The sequence below is a fragment of the Arachis ipaensis genome, chromosome B2, assembly GCF_059453495.1.
Source record: "Arachis ipaensis isolate K30076 ecotype BB chromosome B2, ASM5945349v1, whole genome shotgun sequence".
Taxonomy (NCBI): domain Eukaryota; kingdom Viridiplantae; phylum Streptophyta; class Magnoliopsida; order Fabales; family Fabaceae; genus Arachis; species Arachis ipaensis.
Genome location: NC_142437.1, coordinates 85,210,384 through 85,229,566, shown reverse-complemented (window position 1 = coordinate 85,229,566; position 19,183 = coordinate 85,210,384). Strand labels below are relative to the sequence as shown.

The 19,183-nt window shown below is 38.1% G+C and overlaps 1 long non-coding RNA gene and 1 other non-coding gene across 2 annotated transcripts; both read left to right on the top strand.

Annotated features, from left to right (window-relative positions):
• Nucleotides 1–849: 849 nt before the first annotated feature.
• LOC107628373 (uncharacterized) lies at nt 850–3,057 on the top strand. Its single transcript, XR_015905367.1, has 7 exons — nt 850–921; nt 1,536–1,652; nt 1,804–1,940; nt 2,057–2,148; nt 2,256–2,330; nt 2,602–2,693; nt 2,929–3,057. It is a non-coding gene; the product is annotated as an uncharacterized LOC107628373 (long non-coding RNA).
• A 9,129-nt stretch (nt 3,058–12,186) lies between these two features.
• On the top strand, nt 12,187–12,294 carry LOC148574672 (small nucleolar RNA R71). Its single transcript, XR_015905619.1, has one exon. It is a non-coding gene; the product is annotated as a small nucleolar RNA R71 (small nucleolar RNA).
• Nucleotides 12,295–19,183: the final 6,889 nt, after the last annotated feature.

Sequence of the window (19,183 nt, the reverse complement as noted above, 5' to 3'; positions counted from 1 at the left end):
CGAAGCGCGCCATTTCGAGTTCTCACTACAAGAAAAATACCCATTCAGCCACACTTTTTTTAAGCTACATTTGAAAAGCGTAGCCTATTCTATGAATAGGCTACGCTTTTCTCCATGTTGCCTTTTTATAAGAGAAAAGGATACACAATTGTGGCATCATTTAAAAAGTGTAGCCTTAGGTATTTTAGAAATCACTTATAAAGCGTAGCCGTAGGTTGATATCTATAGGTTCACTTTTCGTATCAAAGAGGACGCTTTTAAAGGGTAGCCTATTTGTTAAGTTTTGGGTGCATTTTAAAAGTGATGCCTAATGTATCTAGAGCCAAAAATTTGCCACTGAGTGAATTTTTTCCCTCTTAATTTTTTCCTGGCGTAAGGATGCACACTCAGCTCACACTTGGTGAAAATTTTCCTTCCAAGAGAAGAAAACTCTTTCACCTTTCACCTTTCACCTTTCAAAGAAGAAAACCAAGAGTGACCGGTGTTTTCACTACTTCTTCTGTTTGCAGTGGTCTCGAATGAAGGGTTATTTTCTTCTTCCTTACATTTGCTTTCCTTAGTGAAGGGTTCAGAGAAGAAAACCCTCAGCTCAAACTCAGCTCACACTCAGAGAAGAAAACCCTCAGCTCACACTCAGCTCGTCATCACCCTTTCACCTTTCAGAGAAGAAAACCCTCCAAGAGTCACCATTCACCGCGCGAAGAAAACCCTTTCAGAAAACCCTTCTGCATCCCGCGAATCGAAAACCCTCACCATCGCGAAGATCGAACCCCAGTCACCACTCACCGCCACACACCACTCACCACTAACCACTGACCGTCGCTCCTCTTCGCCCTCCTGCACTGATCGTTGCGCGCCACCCACACCGTCGTCGATCTCTGCGCTTCTCGTCGTCCTCTCTGTGCTCACGTCGTCGATTAGGTATGTATTAATTTTCATTTGATTCTGAAATTTGGGGGGTTTAGGGTTCCGATTTTAGTAACCGGTTTTTGCTCTGTAATCACAAACACAACAACTATGGTCTTGTTTATTTCTTGTATTTCAATTAGAATGTTGAAATTTGAGAGTAACGCATGAGCCAGATACGCCATTTTTGAGCTGAAATCATATTTGGTTTGGGTGACATTTTAAGATGTTTATTTATTTTTCAGGTGACATTTGTATTGAACTGTATTTAGTTAATTAGATTTGAGTAATTTGTTTGGTGTTTTGTTCACGGCATCTGAGGCCAAGACATTCTTTTTTACCATTTGATCACGAAAATTTTCTAAACACTTGAATAGTTTTGATTCCATCCAATACCCAATTCTGTGTTTAGGGTAATCAACGGTGCTGGAGGATTGCTTCTAAATTTATGAATTTAATTAATTTGTTACAAAATTAAATGGTTTGTTGAAGAAAAAGTTTATTTGTCCCATCATGGTTTGGATTTGTGGTTGCAATTCTAGCTGCAGTAAAATTTGCAGTTGATGCTGTTGTAATTGTTGTAAAGGGCTATAAAATTGTAACATCAGTGCCCGTAATCTTGGTTGCAGAGTTTGAAAAAAAGGTTCTGTTTGCTTTACGTTCTTAATTCTTATGGCCAATTTTGACCTTTCAAGAAAGCCGGAGATGTTTGCCGGACTGCAGTTCACCAGCTCTCCGGTCACCAGGTCTCTCTTGCTATTTATGTTCTCGCGTCCTGTTTGACTTCAAAAATCTGTGATTGGGGTTTCTATTTGAATTTGATTTGGGATTCAACTCTTATGATTAGAAATTATTGCTGATGATTAAGGTTCTAGTTTTAATTGATTGCCTATTCAGCTGCTGTGTTTAGGAAAGGCGAAGGGATGAGTTTACAAGAATGAGATTGCAGCTTAGAATTCCTGCAATTGAAAGGGTTTTTTTTACATGTGAAGATTCTGTACAGTATTTTGAAAATGGATTTCATATTCTTAAAGGTGAGTAGTATCTAAACATTTTCTTCTAAATTTAATGAACCTACTTTACATTTACTCCATCTTTCTCTTTATGCTGCTCATTTTTACTTAGATTTGGCAAATTAAATGTGCTGCAGTTCTTTCCAACTGCTGAGGAGTCAATGGATTACTATAATGAAAAATGATGTGTTGATGGAAAAGGACTTGTTCTGCCCAGTCAGATTGTAAGGTCAGCTTTGCTATGTGCTAGTTCGGCTGAAAATTGGGGATTCTGGAGTATTACTCTCTTGCTTCTTCTTGTTTTATGTCTTACCTCTTACTTTATCTTTTGTTTAGAGGTATGTCAAATATTATATATGGAGGGACCAAATCCAGTTTCAAGTGCACAAGGAAGCACGTCAGAAAATTCAGGTTTGTTCTTATCTTCAGTTGCTGGCTCAGTTCATTAGGAATCTTTTGCATCCCAACAGAGATTAGCAAGCCATAATTTTTTTCTTGATTAATTTTTTCCTTTGATTTTTCATTCATTTTTTTCTTCTCTTCTTAATTTCTATTTCTACTGATGTTCTTATGCGTTACAACAATTTTTTGCTATTTCAATTTATTGCAATTTCTGTCCAAAAATTAAAAGAACTTTTGTTATTTGTTCTTATCATAAGTTGACCCCTTTATTGTATAATAGGACATGGTTTGCCTGTTCTAAATAAAGAAGGTTATCTGGCATCTCTAGATACTGATGAAGGAGGTTGGGTCTTCGATTCTTCATCTTCTGAGGTACAAATGTTACATCGAGTTATCCTATATTCCTTGTATCTACTGGTTTTGTGGAGTATTTAGTGGAATTGATGTTAGAAAATGATATTGAATTGGTAAATAATTCTGGTATGACAGTGTTACAATACGCTGCTTATAGTTGGGATGAGAATATTAACATAAAGATTGCAAAATGTTGTGTTTGTAATTGAGAGGGAGTGAACTTTTCAATTATGATTTCTTTTGTATATAATAGGTTCAATATCCTGGAGTTCAGCATATCATAATGATAGATATCCATAACTTGCAAGCATTTGCTTTGTACATGCAAAAGGCAGATATCAAATTTGATCTATGTTCAATAACAACAGAAATGGAAATATAGGTGAACTTCCTTTTCTGATTATATTGACACTTTGTTGGTTCACACCTCATATATATTCCACACTTCCACAAAATCCTGCATTTTATCTTAGAATATTATAAAATTTCATTCGAGAGGTTGATTTAACTGGAAATTATCTATGTCAAGTTTATCTTTAACTTGGATACTCCTTGGTCATTCAGATTTCTTCAAGGACTTGAAACAGATTCAGCAACTGTGAAAAAAATCAGACAAGCGATTGACAACCAAACTGAAGTTACTGTACAACTCATTAATTATACAAAGACCGGTAAGCAAGTCTAATGTTTCTGCACAGAAAACTAATTTAATAGGCAAAGTTAATATAAAATGATAGGAAATGTTAGCAATTTTTTCCCTTATTAGCACTATTTAGTTCATTAAAAGGAAACAAAATACTATGAAGCTCGGTAGTGCTGCAGTTATTATTCCTATTATCTTTAACCTACAAAAAGATGCTGCTTTGTTATCACAACATTTTGTACTGTCCTGAATGGAGAAGGAGGAGCTATTTCAGTAGCTCTTGTCTTGAATCAAAATGCTGCCAAGGTAGCTGCGGCTTCGGAAACTGCTGCATTCTCCCAAAATCCTGCACTTATTCTTGCTCCAGTTATCCCAAGGTATGCCTTTGTTGCTGTTGTACAAAGTCCTTTTGGAGAAGTATTTTCTGATGTTTCTGATGTTAGTATTTCAAATGCCATCTAAATAATACAGTGTCCAAGGCAATGAAAAGAGCTAACTTCTTTTTCATGTGATTGGTTATTTGGATATTATGGGCTTGATTGTGTAAATGTGTAACTATGATGACAGGGTGAAGTGGATGCTGTTTTTGTTCATGCTATACTAGCAGTGTGAAACTTGCAGTGTGTCTAGTGATTCTTTGATAGTGCTAGTTCAGTTGGATTTTTCATTTCTTCTTGCATTGGGATTTCCCTATAAGCCACATGGTTTACTGTTGCATTTGTCAGTTTGTTTTACACTTTGTCTACTTACTTTATATATTCTTTCTAATTTACTGGAATTTTGGTTTGTTTGATTTTCTGGATAGATGTACCGATAATTCACCCTGTTTGCATATTTGTGTTTTGCAGAGTCAACTGAAGGCTAAGTGGGAAGAGTAGAAGAAATTGCTTGAGAAGGCAAGAAATGACGCTGAGAAGAAATATGATGAAATAAATGAGCAGGTTTTCTTTTCACCCGTTTAGTTTGACTGATGCCTTATTCAGTTATCCTTCAGTGTTCTTGTTGAATTATTGTGTCCTAACTTGCTCTTATTGTCTAGTATTAAACTGTTGTCTACCCAACACATTAAAAAATTGTGGTCCATTGATGTGTATATGAGGAATTCATTATTTACAGGACTGTTAATTTATTTGGTATCTTTGGTGAGTGTTGGTTGCAGTTTGCAACCTAAGATCAGTTACCGTTAGCAAGTCTAGTTAATCACTGTCAATGTGCAGTCTGTGCCACTGTCGGTGATTGAATGACCTCTTCCTCCTAGCTCTGTATTTTCTCTTTATCTTCAACTCAAAATATAAAAGAAATAATGGGTCACATTGTAATGCAATTTAAACAGCATGTCCATAAACTGTATTTGATAGTAGGCAGTAACACTGTTTCTTCCTTATGGCAAGCCCACATAGTGTGAACTGTTTTTATTATTTATATTTTATTGCATTGGTTTCTTTAAAATTACTTGTGTGATTGATGTCATCAACCTCCTTCAGAATAAAATACTTCATAGCCATCTTGAAGCTTTGCATATTCGGAAGGCAAAGAAGGAGCACAATGCTGCTGGTATATCATTTGGAAGTAGTAGTGCAGATACATTTGGTGATGCTGGTCTTCAAACTGTGATGACTTGTCTCCGGAATTCAAAAGAAATTGTAAATACTTTTCATGTTCTGCAAATTTATTTCGCTTGTATATTTGTATATTCATTTTAAGTTCTCTACTTTCACAGTCAGAAACAGAAGTGTCAGCTTTGATATTAGTAGTAGTAAATTTTAAGTGATATTATGGTTATTTTGATATTATTTAAAGAAATTATTTAGTATAATTATGTATTTATTTTTATTTTATAATATTCAACTCATTTAAATAAAAATGCAGAATTATTATACATGTAATCATATTAACTATTATGTTGTATTGATAATTATTAGATAATTATATATATATATAGAAAAAAAAACAAGACCTAAGGCTACACTTATATACAGTAGCTATATTATACAAAAAAAAAAAATCGAGACCTAAGGCTACACTTATATACAGTAGCTATAGTATATATATAAAAAAAAAGAGGGACCTAAGGCTACGCTTATAAAAAGTAGCCATGGTATACAATGTGGCTACGCTTTACAAGTGATGCAGTAGCGTTAAAAAGCGTAGCCTATTCTGGAAGAATGAAAGCTGAAAAGCGTAGCCTTTGGTCCTGGACAGCATCACTTGAAAAGCGTAGCCTATTCCTAAATGCCAAAAGCGTAGCCCTTGGTGCAGAAAAGCGTAGCCTTTAAGAATAGGCAACGGCCGAATAGGAATCACCCCAAAAAGCGTAGTCATAGCCCAAAAAGCGTAGCCGTAGCCTAAGGCATCATTTTTTTTCACTTTTGGCTACACTTTTCAAGTGTACCTGAATGGGTATTTTTCTTGTAGTGTCTGTAGCTCCAGAAAATCCACTTTGAGTGCAGGGAGGTCAGAATCCAACAGCATCAGCAGTCCTTCTTCAACCTCTGAATCAGATTTTTGCTCAAGTCCCTCAATTTCAGCCAGAAAATACCTGAAATCACAGAAAAACACACAAACTCATAGTAAAGTCCAGAAATGTGAATTTAACATAAAAACTAATGAAAACATCCCTAAAAATGACTAGATCCTACTAAAAACATACTAAAAACAATGCCAAAAAGCGTATAAATTATCCGCTCATCACTTGTATTGTGAGAGAAAAACTTGTATAAGCTGTTTTAAACTGTCAGGTTTCTGTATGGTCTGTATTTGGCTAGCCGGATTAAACTCCGTAAGCCGTGGCTAGTTTCTTATGATATTTCACTATTATACTATTACCTTGTTTATATCACTTCTGTTTCTTATGCCTTAAGATAGTAGCTTCGTTAGTACGTTTTGCGCTTTTAAAATCCAAAATTTGAGTTATATCTTTCATCGGACTTCTAGATTATACTATTCTTTCTATAAATATATTATGTACGAGCTTAGAACTGTCATAATCTCTGATTAATCTTTGCTTTACGATGCGAGGTAAAGCTTAGGATAATTAGGGTGTTACAGTGGTGGCTCTGGCAGTGGCGGTATTGGTCGCCAGAGGGATGGGGCGGGGCTTGGCTGGGGAAGGAGGGTGAAAAAAGAAGAAAGAAATGGGGTGGGAAGTAAAGATGAAACAGGGCACCCTTCTTGATTAACGCTCAGAACACGACCTGTGCATACGCACAAGGGAGTGTGCGCACGCAGACTAGCAAAAATTGGGGGTGTTCATACGCACAGGACGTGCGAACACTCCTGGCAGAAAGGGTGTCAATACGTGTGCATTGGTATGCGAAATTGTTACTCTGAGGTTGTAAAATTTGTTGTTCGTTCTCTCCCTGGCAATGGCGCCAATAACTGATGCACCATACCATGGTCCAATCATAACTTCACAACTTCGCACAACTAACCAGCAAGTGCACTGGGTCGTCCAAGTAATAAACCTTACGTGAGTAAGGGTCAATCCCACGGAGATTGTCGGCTTGAAGCAAGCTATGGTCATCTTGTAAATCTCAGTCAGGCGGATATCAAATGGTTATGGATTTTTTGAATAATAATAATAAATAAACAGAAAATAAAGATAGAAATACTTATGTAATTAATTGGTGAGAATTTCAGATAAGCGTATAGAGATGCGTTTGTTCCTCTGAACCTCTGCTTTCCTACTGTCTTCATCCAATCCTTCCTACTCCTTTCCATGGCAAGCTTTATGTAAGGGCATCACCGTTGTCAATGGCTACATCCCATCCTCTCTGTGAAAATGGTCCAAATGCTCTATCACGGCACGGCTATTCATCTGGAGGTTCTCGATCATACTGGAATAGGATTTACTATCCTTTTGCATCTGTCACTACGCCCAGCACTCGCGAGTTTGAAGTTCGTCATAGCCATCCCTTCCCGGATCCTACTCGAAATACCACATACAAGGTTTAGACTTTCCGGATCTCAGGAATGGCCATCCATGGGTTCTAACTTATACCACGAAGATACTAATAACTCGGACTCGGTCCCCTGTATTAGATATCTAAGAGATACTCATTCTAGCTTGGTTGCATGTAGAACGGAAGTGTTTGTCAGGCACGTGTTCATAAGTGAGAATGATGAGCGTCACATAATCATCACATTCATCATGTTCTTGGGTACGAATGGATATCTTAGAAGCGGAATAAGTTGAATTGAATAGAAAACAGTAGTACTTTGCATTAAATCATGAGGAACAGCAAAGCTCCACACCTTAATCTATGGAGTGTAGAAACTCTACCGTTGAAAATACATAAGTGATGAAGGTTCAGGCATGGCTGAGAGGCCAGCCCCCAAAACGTGATCACAGGATCAAAATTACAATCTGGGATGATCCGAAGATCTCAAATACAATAGTAAAAAGTCCTATTTATACTAAACTAGCTACTAGGGTTTACAGAAGTAAGTAATTGATGCATAAATCCACTTTCGGGGCCCACTTGGTGTGTGCTTGGGCTGAGCTTGAATGTTACACGTGCAGAGGCTTCTTCTGGAGTTGAACGCCAAGTTGTAACATGTTTTTGGCGTTCAACTCTGGTCCGTGACGTGTTTCTGGCGTTTAACTCCAGACTGCAGCGTAGAACTGGCGTTCAACGCCCTTTTGCGTCATCTAAACTCAGCCAAAGTATGGACTATTATATATTGCTGGAAAGCCCTGGATGTCTACTTTCCAATGCAATTTCGAGTTCTGTAGCTCCAGTAAATCTACTTTGAGTGTAGGGAGGTCAGAATCCAACAGCATCAGCAGTCCTTCTTCAACCTCTAAATCTGATTTTTGCTCAAGTCCCTCAATTTCAGCCAGAAAATATCTGAAATCACAGAAAAATATACAAACTCATAGTAAAGTCCAAAAATGTGAATTTAACATAAAAACTAATGAAAACATCCCTAAAAGTAACTAGATTCTACTAAAAACATATTAAAAACAATGCCAAAAAGCGTATAAATTATCCGCTCATCACAACACCAAACTTAAATTGTTGCTTGTCCCCAAGCAACTGAAAATCAAATAGGATAAAAAGAAGAGAATATACTATAAATTCCAAACTATCAATGAAACATAGCTCCAATCAGATGAGCGGGACTTGTAGCTTTTTGCCTCTTGAATAGTTTTGGTATCTCACTTTATCCATTGAGGTTCAGAATGATTGGCATCTATAGGAACTCAGAGTTCAGATAGTGTTATTGATTCTCCTAGTTTAGTATGATGATTCTTGAACACAGCTACTTTATGAGTCTTGGCCGTGGCCCTAAGCACTTTGTTTTCCAGTATTACCACCGGATACATAAATGCCACAGACACATAATTGGGTGAACCATTTCAGATTGTGACTCAGCTTTGCTAAAGTCCCCAATTAGAGGTGTCTAGGGTTCTTAAGCACACTCTGTTTTTTTTCTTTGGACCTTAACTTTAACCGCTCAGTCTCAAGTTTTCACTTGACACCTTCACGCCACAAGCACATGGTTAGGGACAGCTTGGTTTAGCCACTTAGGCCAGGATTTTATTCCTTTAGGCCCTCCTATCCACTGATGCTCAAAGCCTTGGGATCCTTTTTATTACCCTTGCCTTTTGGTTTTAAGGGCTATTGGCTTTTTGCTCTTGCCTTTTGGTTTTAAGAGCCTTGGCTTTTTCTGCTTGCTTTTTCTCTCTTTTTTTTTCTATTTTTTTTTTGCTATTTTTTTCTTTTTTTTTCTGCAAGCTTTGTTCTTTGCTGCTTTTTCTTGCTTCAAGAATCATTTTTATGATTTTTCAGATTATCAAATAACATGTCTCCTTGTCATCATTCTTTCAAGAGCCAACATATTTAACATTCTTAAACAACTTCAAAAGATATATGCACTGTTTAAGCATTCATTCAGAAAACAAAAAGTATTGTCTCCACATCAAAATAATTAAACTAAGTTCAAGGATAAATTCGAAACTCATGTACTTCTTGTTCTTTTGAATTAAAACATTTTTCATTTAAGAGAGGTGATGGATTCATATTCACTACTTTAAGGCATGGACACTTAGACATTAATGATCATGTAATAAAGACACAAACATAGATAAACATTTAACATAAGAAAACGAAAAACAGAAAGTTTAAGAACAAGGAATGAGTCCACCTTAGTGATGGTGGCGTTTCCTTCTTGAGGAACCAATGATGTCCTTGAGCTCTTCTATGTCTCTTCTTTGTCTCTGTTACTTGATCCCTAGTGATTTTGGTGCTACTATCCTTAGTTGCTCCCAATAATTGTGTGGGGGAAAATGTATCCCCTGAGGTATCTCAGGGATCTCTTGATTTGCAGCCAAATATTCTACCACTGAGCTATAGATCCTTTACATGAATCTCTCCATCTCCCATGACTTGGAGGTGGAAGCTTTTGTCTTCCCTTTTCCCTTCTCTCTCTCTTTTTTTTTTTTTTTTTGAGGTTTCTCTGGCCTTAGGTGCCATCAATGGTTATGGAAAAGCAAAATAAGTAATGCTTTTACCACACCAAACTTAGAATGTTGCTCGCCCTCGAGGAGGAGAAGAAAGAATAGATGAAGAAGAAGATGTGGAAGAAACTAGGATTATGAAGAGGGAAGGTGGGGATCCTGTGGGATCCACAGATCCTGAGATGATCCTGTGAGATTCACAGATCTTGAGGTGTCAAGGATTTACATCCCTGCACCAATTAGGCATGTAAAATGCCTTTGCATGCTATTCTGGCATTTAAACGCCGAACTGATGCTTGTTCTGGGCGTTCAACGCCCAGATGCAGCATATTTCTGGCGTTGAATGCCAGCTTCATGCTTGTTTCTGGCGTTCAGCGCCAGCTTTCCTCACTGTGCATTTCTGGCGTCTGAACGCCAGGATGCTGCTTGTTTCTGGCGTTTAACGCCAGATCCATGCTCTGTTCTGGCGTTGAATGCCAGCCAGATACTCCTTACTGGCGTTTGAACGCCAGTGAACTCCTCCTCCAGGGTGTGCTGTTTTTAATGCTGCTTTTGATTTTTCTTCAATTTTTTCAGTTGTTTTTGCGACTCCACATGATCATGAACCTATGAAGGCATATAACTAATAAAAATATAATTAAATAAAAATTGGGTTGCCTCCCAACAAGCGCTTCTTTAATGTCAATAGCTTGACAGTGGGCTCTCATGGAGCCTCACAGATGTTCAGAGCATTGTTGAGACTCCCCAACACCAAACTTAGAGTTTGGATATGGGAGTTCAACACTAAACTTAGAGTTTGGTTGTGGCCTCCCAACACCAAACTTAGAGTTTGACTGTGGGGGCTCTGGTTGACTCTGTTTTGAGAGAAGCTTACTGTGCCTCTTTTCCATGTTTATAGAAGGATGTCCTTGAGTTGTAAACTCAAGGGAGTCCTCATTCAATTGAAGGACTAGTTCACCTCTGTTAACATCAATCACAGCTCTTGCTGTGGCTAGAAAGGGTCTTCCAAGGATGATGGATTCATCCTCATCCTTCCCAGTATCTAGAATTATGAAATCAGCAGGGATGTAAAGGCCTTCAACCTTTACTAATATGTCCTCTACTTGTCGATAAGCCTGTTTTCTGGAATTGTCTGCCATCTCTAATGAGATTTTGGCAGCTTGCACCTCAAAGATTCCCAGTTTCTCTATTACAGAGAGGGGCATGAGGTTTATCTCTGACCCAAGGTCACATAGAGCCTTCTCAAAGGTCATGGTGCCTATAGTACAAGGTATTTGGAACTTTCCAGGATCCTGTTTCTTCTGAGGCAATCTCAGTTGATCCAATGCATTTAGTTCATTGGTGAACAGGGGAGGTTCATCTCCCCAAGTTTCTTTACCAAATAAATTGGCATTCAGCTTCATGATTACAGCAAGGAACTTGGCAACTTGCTCTTCAGTAACATCCTCATTCTCTTCAGAAGAAGAATACTCATCAGAGCTCATGAAGGGCGTAAGGAGGTTCAATGGAATCTCTATAGTCTCTAGATGAGCCTCAGAGTCCTTTGATTCCTCAGAGGGAAACTCCTTATTGATCACTGGACGTCCCTGGAGGTCTTCCTCCTTGGGATTCACGTCCTCCCCTTCTTCCTTGGATTCGGCCATGATGGTTATATCAATGGCCTTGCACTCTCCTTTTGGATTTTCTTCTGTATTACTTGGGAGAGTACTAGGAGGGATTTCAGTGATCCTTTTACTCAGCTGGCCCACTTGTGCTTCCAAATTTCTAATGGAGGATCTTGTTTCATTCATGAAACTCACAGTGGCCTTAGATACATCAGAGACTAAATTTGCTAAGCTAGATGGATTATGCTCAGAATTCTCTGTCTATTGCTGAGTGGATGATGGAAAAGGCTTGCTATTGCTAAACCTGTTTCTTCCACCATTATTAAAGCCTTGTTGAGGCTTTTGTTGATCCTTCCATGAGAGATTTGGATGATTTCTCCATGAGGGGTTATAGGTGTTTCCATATGGTTCACCCATGTAATTCACCTCTGCTATTGCAGGGTTCTCAGGATCATAAGCTTCTTCTTCAGAAGATGCCTCTTGAGTACTGTTGGATGCAGCTTGCATTCCATTCAGACTCTGAGAAATCATATTGACTTGCTGAGTCAATATTTTATTCTGAGCCAATATGGCATTCAGAGTATCAATTTCAAGAACTCCCTTCTTCTGAGGTGTCCCATTACTCACAGGATTCCTCTCAGAAGTGTACATGAACTGGTTATTAGCAACCATGTCAATGAGTTCTTGAGCTTCTACAGGCGTTTTTTTTAGGTGAATGGATCCACCTATAGAAGTATCCAATGACATCTTAGCTAATTCAGACAGACCATCATAGAATATATCCAGGATGGTCCGTTCTGAAAGCATGTCAGAAGGACACTTTTTGGTCAGTTGCTTGTATCTCTCCCAAGCTTCATAGAGGGATTCACCTTCTTTCTGTCTGAAGGTTTGAACATCCACTCTAAGCTTGCTCAGCTTTTGAGGAGGAAAGAACTTGGCTAAGAAAGCCGTGACCAGCTTATCCCAAGAGTTCAGGCTATCTTTGGGTTGAGAGTCCAACCACACTCTAGCTCTGTCTCTTACAGCAAAAGGGAAAAGCATGAGCCTGTATACTTCAGGATCTACTCCATTAGTCTTAACAGTATCACAGATCTGCAAGAATTCAGTTAAGAACTGAAAGGAATCTTCAGATGGAAGTCCATAAAACTTGCAGTTTTGTTGCATCAGAGAAACTAATTGAGGTTTAAACTCAAAATTGTTTGCTCCAATGGTAGGGATGGAGATGCTTCTTCCATGTAAATTAGAATTAGGTGTAGTAAAGTCACCAAGCATCCTCCTTGCATTATTATTATTTTCGGCTGCCATCTCCTCTTCCTGTTCGAAAATTTCTGTAAGGTTATCTCTGGATTGTTGTATTTTAGCTTCTCTTAGTTTCCTTTTCAGAATCCTTTTAGGTTCAGGGTCTGCTTCAACAAGAATGTTCTTGTCCTTGCTCCTGCTCATATGAAAAAGAGGGAACAGAAAAATAATAATAATAGAGATCCTTTTTGCCCAAGTATAGAGGTTCCCTTATGTGAGTAGAAGAAAAGAAGAAGAGAAAATCTGAACTCAGAGAGAGAGAGGGTTCGGATTTTTGGTGAGTGAGGGAGAGATGTTAGTAGATGAATAAATAAATAGAAGGAGATGAGAGAGAAAGAGGATTTTCGAAAATAATTTTTTTGAAAAAGAGTTAGTGATTTTTAAAAATAGTTTTTGAAAAAGGTTAGTAATTTTCAAAAATTAAAATCAAAAATTAAAATAATTAGTTAATTAAGAAGAAATTTTGAAAAAAGAGGGAAGATAATTTCGAAAATTAGAGAGAGAGAGTTAGTTAGGTAGTTTTGAACAAGATGAGAAACAACCAAAAATTCAATTAGTTAGTTGAAACAAATTTTGAAAATCAATTTTGAAAAGATAAGAAGTTAAGAAGTTAGAAAAGATATTTGAAAAAGATAAGATAAGAAGATATTTTTGAAAAGATATGATTGAAATTAGTTTTGAAAAAGATTTAATTTTTAAAATCACAATTAATGACTTGATTCACAAGAAATCACAAGATATGATTCTAGAACTTAAAGTTTGAATCTTTCTTAACAAGTAAGTAACAAACTTGAAATTTTTTAATCAAAACATTAATTGATGATGTTATTTTCGAAAATTATGATATAAAATTAAGAAAAAAGATTGTTGAAATATATTTTTAAATTTTCAAAAATAAATAAGAAAAATGAAAAAGATATAATTTTTGAAAAAGATTTTGAAAAAGATAAGATTTTTAAATTGAAAATTTGATTTGACTCATAAGAACCAACTAAATTTTAAAAAGTTTTGAAAAAGTCAACTCAAATTTTCGAATTTTATGAGAGAAAAAGGCTAGATATATTTTTTTTATTTTTGAATTTTTAATGATGAAAGAGAAAAACACGAAAAAGACTCAATGCATGAAAATTCTGGATCAAAACAATGAATGTATGCAAGAATGCTATGAATGTCAAGATGAACACCAAGAACACTTTGAAGATCATTATGAACATCAAGAACATATTTTTGAAAAATTTTTGATGCAAAGAAAACATGCAAGACACCAAACTTAGAAATCTTTAATGCTTAGACTCTAACAAACGAAAAATGCATATGAAAAACAAGAAAAGACACAAAACAAGAAAATATGAAGATCAAACAAGGAGACTGGCCAAGAACAACTTGAAGATCATGAAGAACACTATGAATGCATGAATTTTCGAAAAAAAATGCAAAGAATTTTTTAGAAAAAATGCAATTGACACCAAACTTGAAATTGACTCAAGACTCAAATAAGAAACACAAAATATTTTTTTTGATTTTTATGATTTTATGATTTTTTTTTTTGGATTTTTCGAAAATTAATGTGAAAAAGAAAAATAAGGATTCCAAAATTTTTAATATGAATTCCAGGAATCATGCACTCTTAGTCTAAAGCTCCAATCTGAGGGTTAGACATGGCTTAATAGCCAGTCAAGCTTTAGTATGTAAATCTTGATAATGTTGATAATGTTGGGTTGCTCTTGATAATGTTGGGTTGGAAGCCCCAGTCCAAATAAATTTAGACATGGCTTTACAGCCAGCCAGGCTTCAACATGCTTCATGAAACACTAGAATTCACTCTTAAAAATTCTGAAATAATTTTCGAAAACAAAGGGGAAATTTTTGAAAGATTTTTGAAAAAAAAAATTTTAAAAACAAAATAAGAAGAAAATTACCTAATCTGAGCAACAGGATGAACCGTCAGTTGTCCAAACTCAAACAATCCCCGGCAATGGCGCCAAAAACTTGGTATGCGAAATTGTTACTCTGAGGTTGTAAAATTTGTTGTTCGTTCTCTCCCTGGCAATGGCGCCAATAACTGATGCACCATACCATGGTCCAATCATAACTTCACAACTTCGCACAACTAACCAGCAAGTGCACTGGGTCGTCCAAGTAATAAACCTTACGTGAGTAAGGGTCGATCCCACGGAGATTGTCGGCTTGAAGCAAGCTATGGTCATCTTGTAAATCTTAGTCAGGCGGATATCAAATGGTTGTGGATTTTTCGAATAATAATAATAAATAAATAGAAAATAAAGATAGAAATACTTATGTAATTCATTGGTGAGAATTTCAGATAAGCGTATAGAGATGCGTTTGTTCCTCTGAACCTCTGCTTTCCTGCTGTCTTCATCCAATCCTTCCTACTCCTTTCCATGGCAAGCTTTATGTAAGGGCATCACCGTTGTCAATGGCTACATCCCATTGATAAACCCATATTTCATGAGTTCTTTTGTGCTTAATTTGAGTGATTTATACAATCCTTCATCTACTTATTCAAATTAATTGCATGGTTTTACTTTCCCTTCCTTATTATGTGATGTAAATGAAAAACATGTTTCCTAAGCTTTAAAATCAATTAATTTAATTAACTTTATTTCCATTCGATACCGTAATTAGTGTGTTGAGTAGTTTCAGATTTTCTAAGGCAGAATGACTTAATGGACGGAAAAGGAAACATACAAAAATGGAAGAAGAAAGCAAAATGGAGCTTTAAGGAAATTGGTATCCACGCGATCGCATGGATGACGCGATCGCGTGCCAAGCACGAATCAGCAGCGACGCGGCCGCATGACGGACGCGACCGCGCGCCTTAAGCAAAACGCACATGACGCGGTCGCATGACTGACGCCACCGCGTGACAAGGAAAAGCTCCAAATGACGCGACCGCGTGACCCACGCGGACGCGTGACAGAGGCCACGCACCAGAATTTACAGAATACGCCCCCAGCAAATTCTGAAGCCCTTTTTGGCCCAGATCCAAGTACAGACAGCATAGACCAAAGGTTATAAAGTGTGGGAATGCACCCATTCAAAGAGAGCTCGCATATTTTACTTTTCAATGATTTAGATTTAGTTGAGAGGGAGATCTTCTCTCTCTCTTTTAGGATTTAGGATTTCTTCTTGTTTTAAGAGTAACTCTGGATCCCAGGTTTAATGTTCTTTTATTTTAGTTTTATTTATTCCAACATTTGAATTGATTATTATAATTTGATTTATGAATTATTCCATGTCACAGATTGTTCTTTGAATTAATGATATTTGAGGTATTTTCAGTTTATGATTGTTCTCTTTGATTTAAGTTATCATTTCTTCCCATCTAAGGACGTCTTTATTATTTCAGCAATTTTACTTTTTTCCCCTTTTGGTTCTGGTTAAGGATTCAGTAACTCAACAGTTATTAAACTCAACATAATTGATAATCATTATCTTGCTAATTGAGCTGAACTTAAATAATCCTAACCTTTTCTTAGGAAATAAATAGGATTCAAAGGCCAGATTAATTAGTCCATTGACTTTTCTTTGCCCTAGTAAAGGTTGACCAAGTGGAGTTTAGATTCAACTTTCATTATAGTTGAGAGAGATAACTAAGTTGAACCTCTAATTTCCCTTATCTTGCCAAAAGTTGTTTTATAGTTATTATTTATTCTTAATTGCCATTTAATTCACTCGTCATTTAAATTACTTGCTTCTCACCTTCTAAACCCCGATTACAACCTTTATAACCAATAATAAGAACATACTTCCTCGCAGTTCCTTGAGAAGACGACCCGAGGTTTGAATACTCGGTTAACAATTTTTAAGGGGTTTGTTACTTGTGACACCCAAAACGTTTGTACGAAGGGATTTTTGTCGGTTTAGAGAATATATCTACAACGCGACTGTTTTTATGACATTCTTTACTGGCAAAAATCCTAACGTCAAAATGGCACCGTTGCCGGGGAACTGCTAACGTGTGCCTTATTATTGGTTATTGTAAATATTTTTCTTTTGCTTGTTTATTTATTTTTGTTTTTCCTTTTTATCTTTATTTGCTACTATGAACTCTCACCCCTCTCGCTTTGAGTTTGGTTCTAATATTGTTAAAGGAGATAGAAGTTATAGCAGGAATGTGCATCAAGGTCAGACCAATCAAGGATGGATGGAACCAAGAGGATCTAATCAACCTTTTTGGCAGCAACACCCTCCGAGATATCCTGGACAAAGATCATTCTACCGTGCATACCCAGCTGAAAGACATGGTGGACAACCTTGTAACTACCAACAAGCCCCACCCCGTGCATATGAACCATCCTTTCAACATAACCTCGAACCACAACACTCACAAGCTTCTCTTCACCATTCGCCATCATATGATCCTTCCTTACCCCAATACCAATCCAATCGTTCCTAATCATCACCACTTTCCTTTGTATCATGTCCAAGTCCGGCAAACCGCGAAGCAAAGGATCGCCTAAAAGAAACAGTAATTAAATTTCAAACAACCATTCAACAACTGGAGCAAGCACTAATTCAATGGGCCACTAGGCGCTCAAATATACAAGGATCAACCACAGCTCCATGTGGACAGCCCGATGAAGAGCGTAGCATGAAAGAAATACTAGAGACTCCAGTGGACAAGACAGAGAATGAATTCGTACTAGAACAAGCGGAAGAATCTGTCATTGTTCAAGAAGAAGAGTTGGTTGAAGATCTAGGAGATGCTGAACTTCCTTTGGAATCCAGAATTGAGGAAAACTCCGTCCAAGATGCTACAGTTAATGCTAAGGAGGATACCGTACAATCTCCAAGGCAAATCGTTTACGAAGAATCAAACGGAATAATCCAAGAAGCAATTTTCCTTGATGATGATAGTCACAAGTCTAGTTCTCCTAGTGATGAACTTGCGTCCGCAAGTGAATTCTCTGAAATCGAAGAATCTTCCCCAAGTGAATATAAGGATGATGCAGAGGTATATTTCTCTCAACCTCCAATCTATGACTCAAGTGATGAGGAAGACACCGAAGACTTTGACCAGGACACAGATACAATTGAAGATCTTTGCAAAGAAGTGGAAGAATTCACAGAAGAGCACAAGGAAACGGAACTTGCAGAACCACCAAAAACACCTATCCCAAGGCCATTACCACCTAATACAAGCTTCAAGTGGGTACAATCCTTAACTTATAATTTTACTTATTCACTTGAATATGGTTTGCTCGAAATAGATGGCCAACTTAGAGCTCTCTGCGGCTTTAAGAGTAAGAGGGAATTGGCTCGTACTCAGAGCTGGTGTACCAGGTTCAATAAGGTTCCACGCTTCACCTCGAAGTACACGGATTGGTATCATGCTCAATTGCATGGATCACGGAAAACGTTTGGTCACCACGGTGAGATTCTACTTTTTATCCCGCCCGAATGGAAACTTACAAATCAAAATGGAGGCGAATCTAAAAACACAGCTTGGGATCATGGATTATATTCTGACATTCGTCATCTCGGGAGGCTGAATACCTGTTTGAAGCTGCTCAGAAGCTTTACATGCCTAGTTTGGGACCCCGGAGGCTATTGGCATTCCAAGCACTGGTGGAAATTTTTGGACGAATTTAAACATAAGCCACCATAACAGGATACTCTTCCAATGTCCAACTTAAGGACTTTAACTAAAAGTGTTAGGTGGGAGACAACCCACCATGGTATGGTCGCTTCTTTCTCAATCTATTTCTTGTTTATTGTTTTCAATTTACCATTTTTTTTTATTTTAACATTAACCTGGAATCATGCATAGCATTCATGTTAATCACTGCATCCTGCATTTTTCAGTTAAAAAAAAAGGTTGCACGACGCGACCGCATACCTCATGCGATCGCGTCATATCGCGAAAAACACCACCCGTGCGACCGCGTGACCCACGCGGCCGCGTGATATATATATCGGCGTAAGGATCCAACGAACAGAAAGTTAGGCTGGAATCGTGCGGCTCTTGTGCGTTTCGCACAAATTGGCCCACGCGATCGCATGCCCCATGCGATCGCGTCACTTACCCAATACCAATCCCACGCGACCGCGTGAGCGACGCGATCGCGTCGCATGGATTGCATATCACCCCAAAAGGAGACAGAGAGTTGCGCTGAAACGGTGCTGGAGTCGTGCGTTTAGCACGAGTTCCAGCGACGCGATCGCGCGACCCACGCGATCGCGTCACCCCTCTTTCCCCCCCTCTCATGCGATCGCGCGACCCACGCGATCGCGTCCCCCTATTTTCACCCCAACCATGCGATCGCGTGCCCCACGCGGCCGCGTGGATTCGAAAATATAACCCCCCAGCCCGCGAACCCTATCAGTCGCGCAGCCCCCCTTCACCCCCAACCCTCTTCTCCTTCTCTATTCTTCTTCCCCCAGCCACCGCCGGCCAGCCACCACGCCACCACCCCGACGCCACCGCCGCGCCGGACGCCGCCACCGAAGCCCCCTCCCCTTCTCTCTTCTTCCT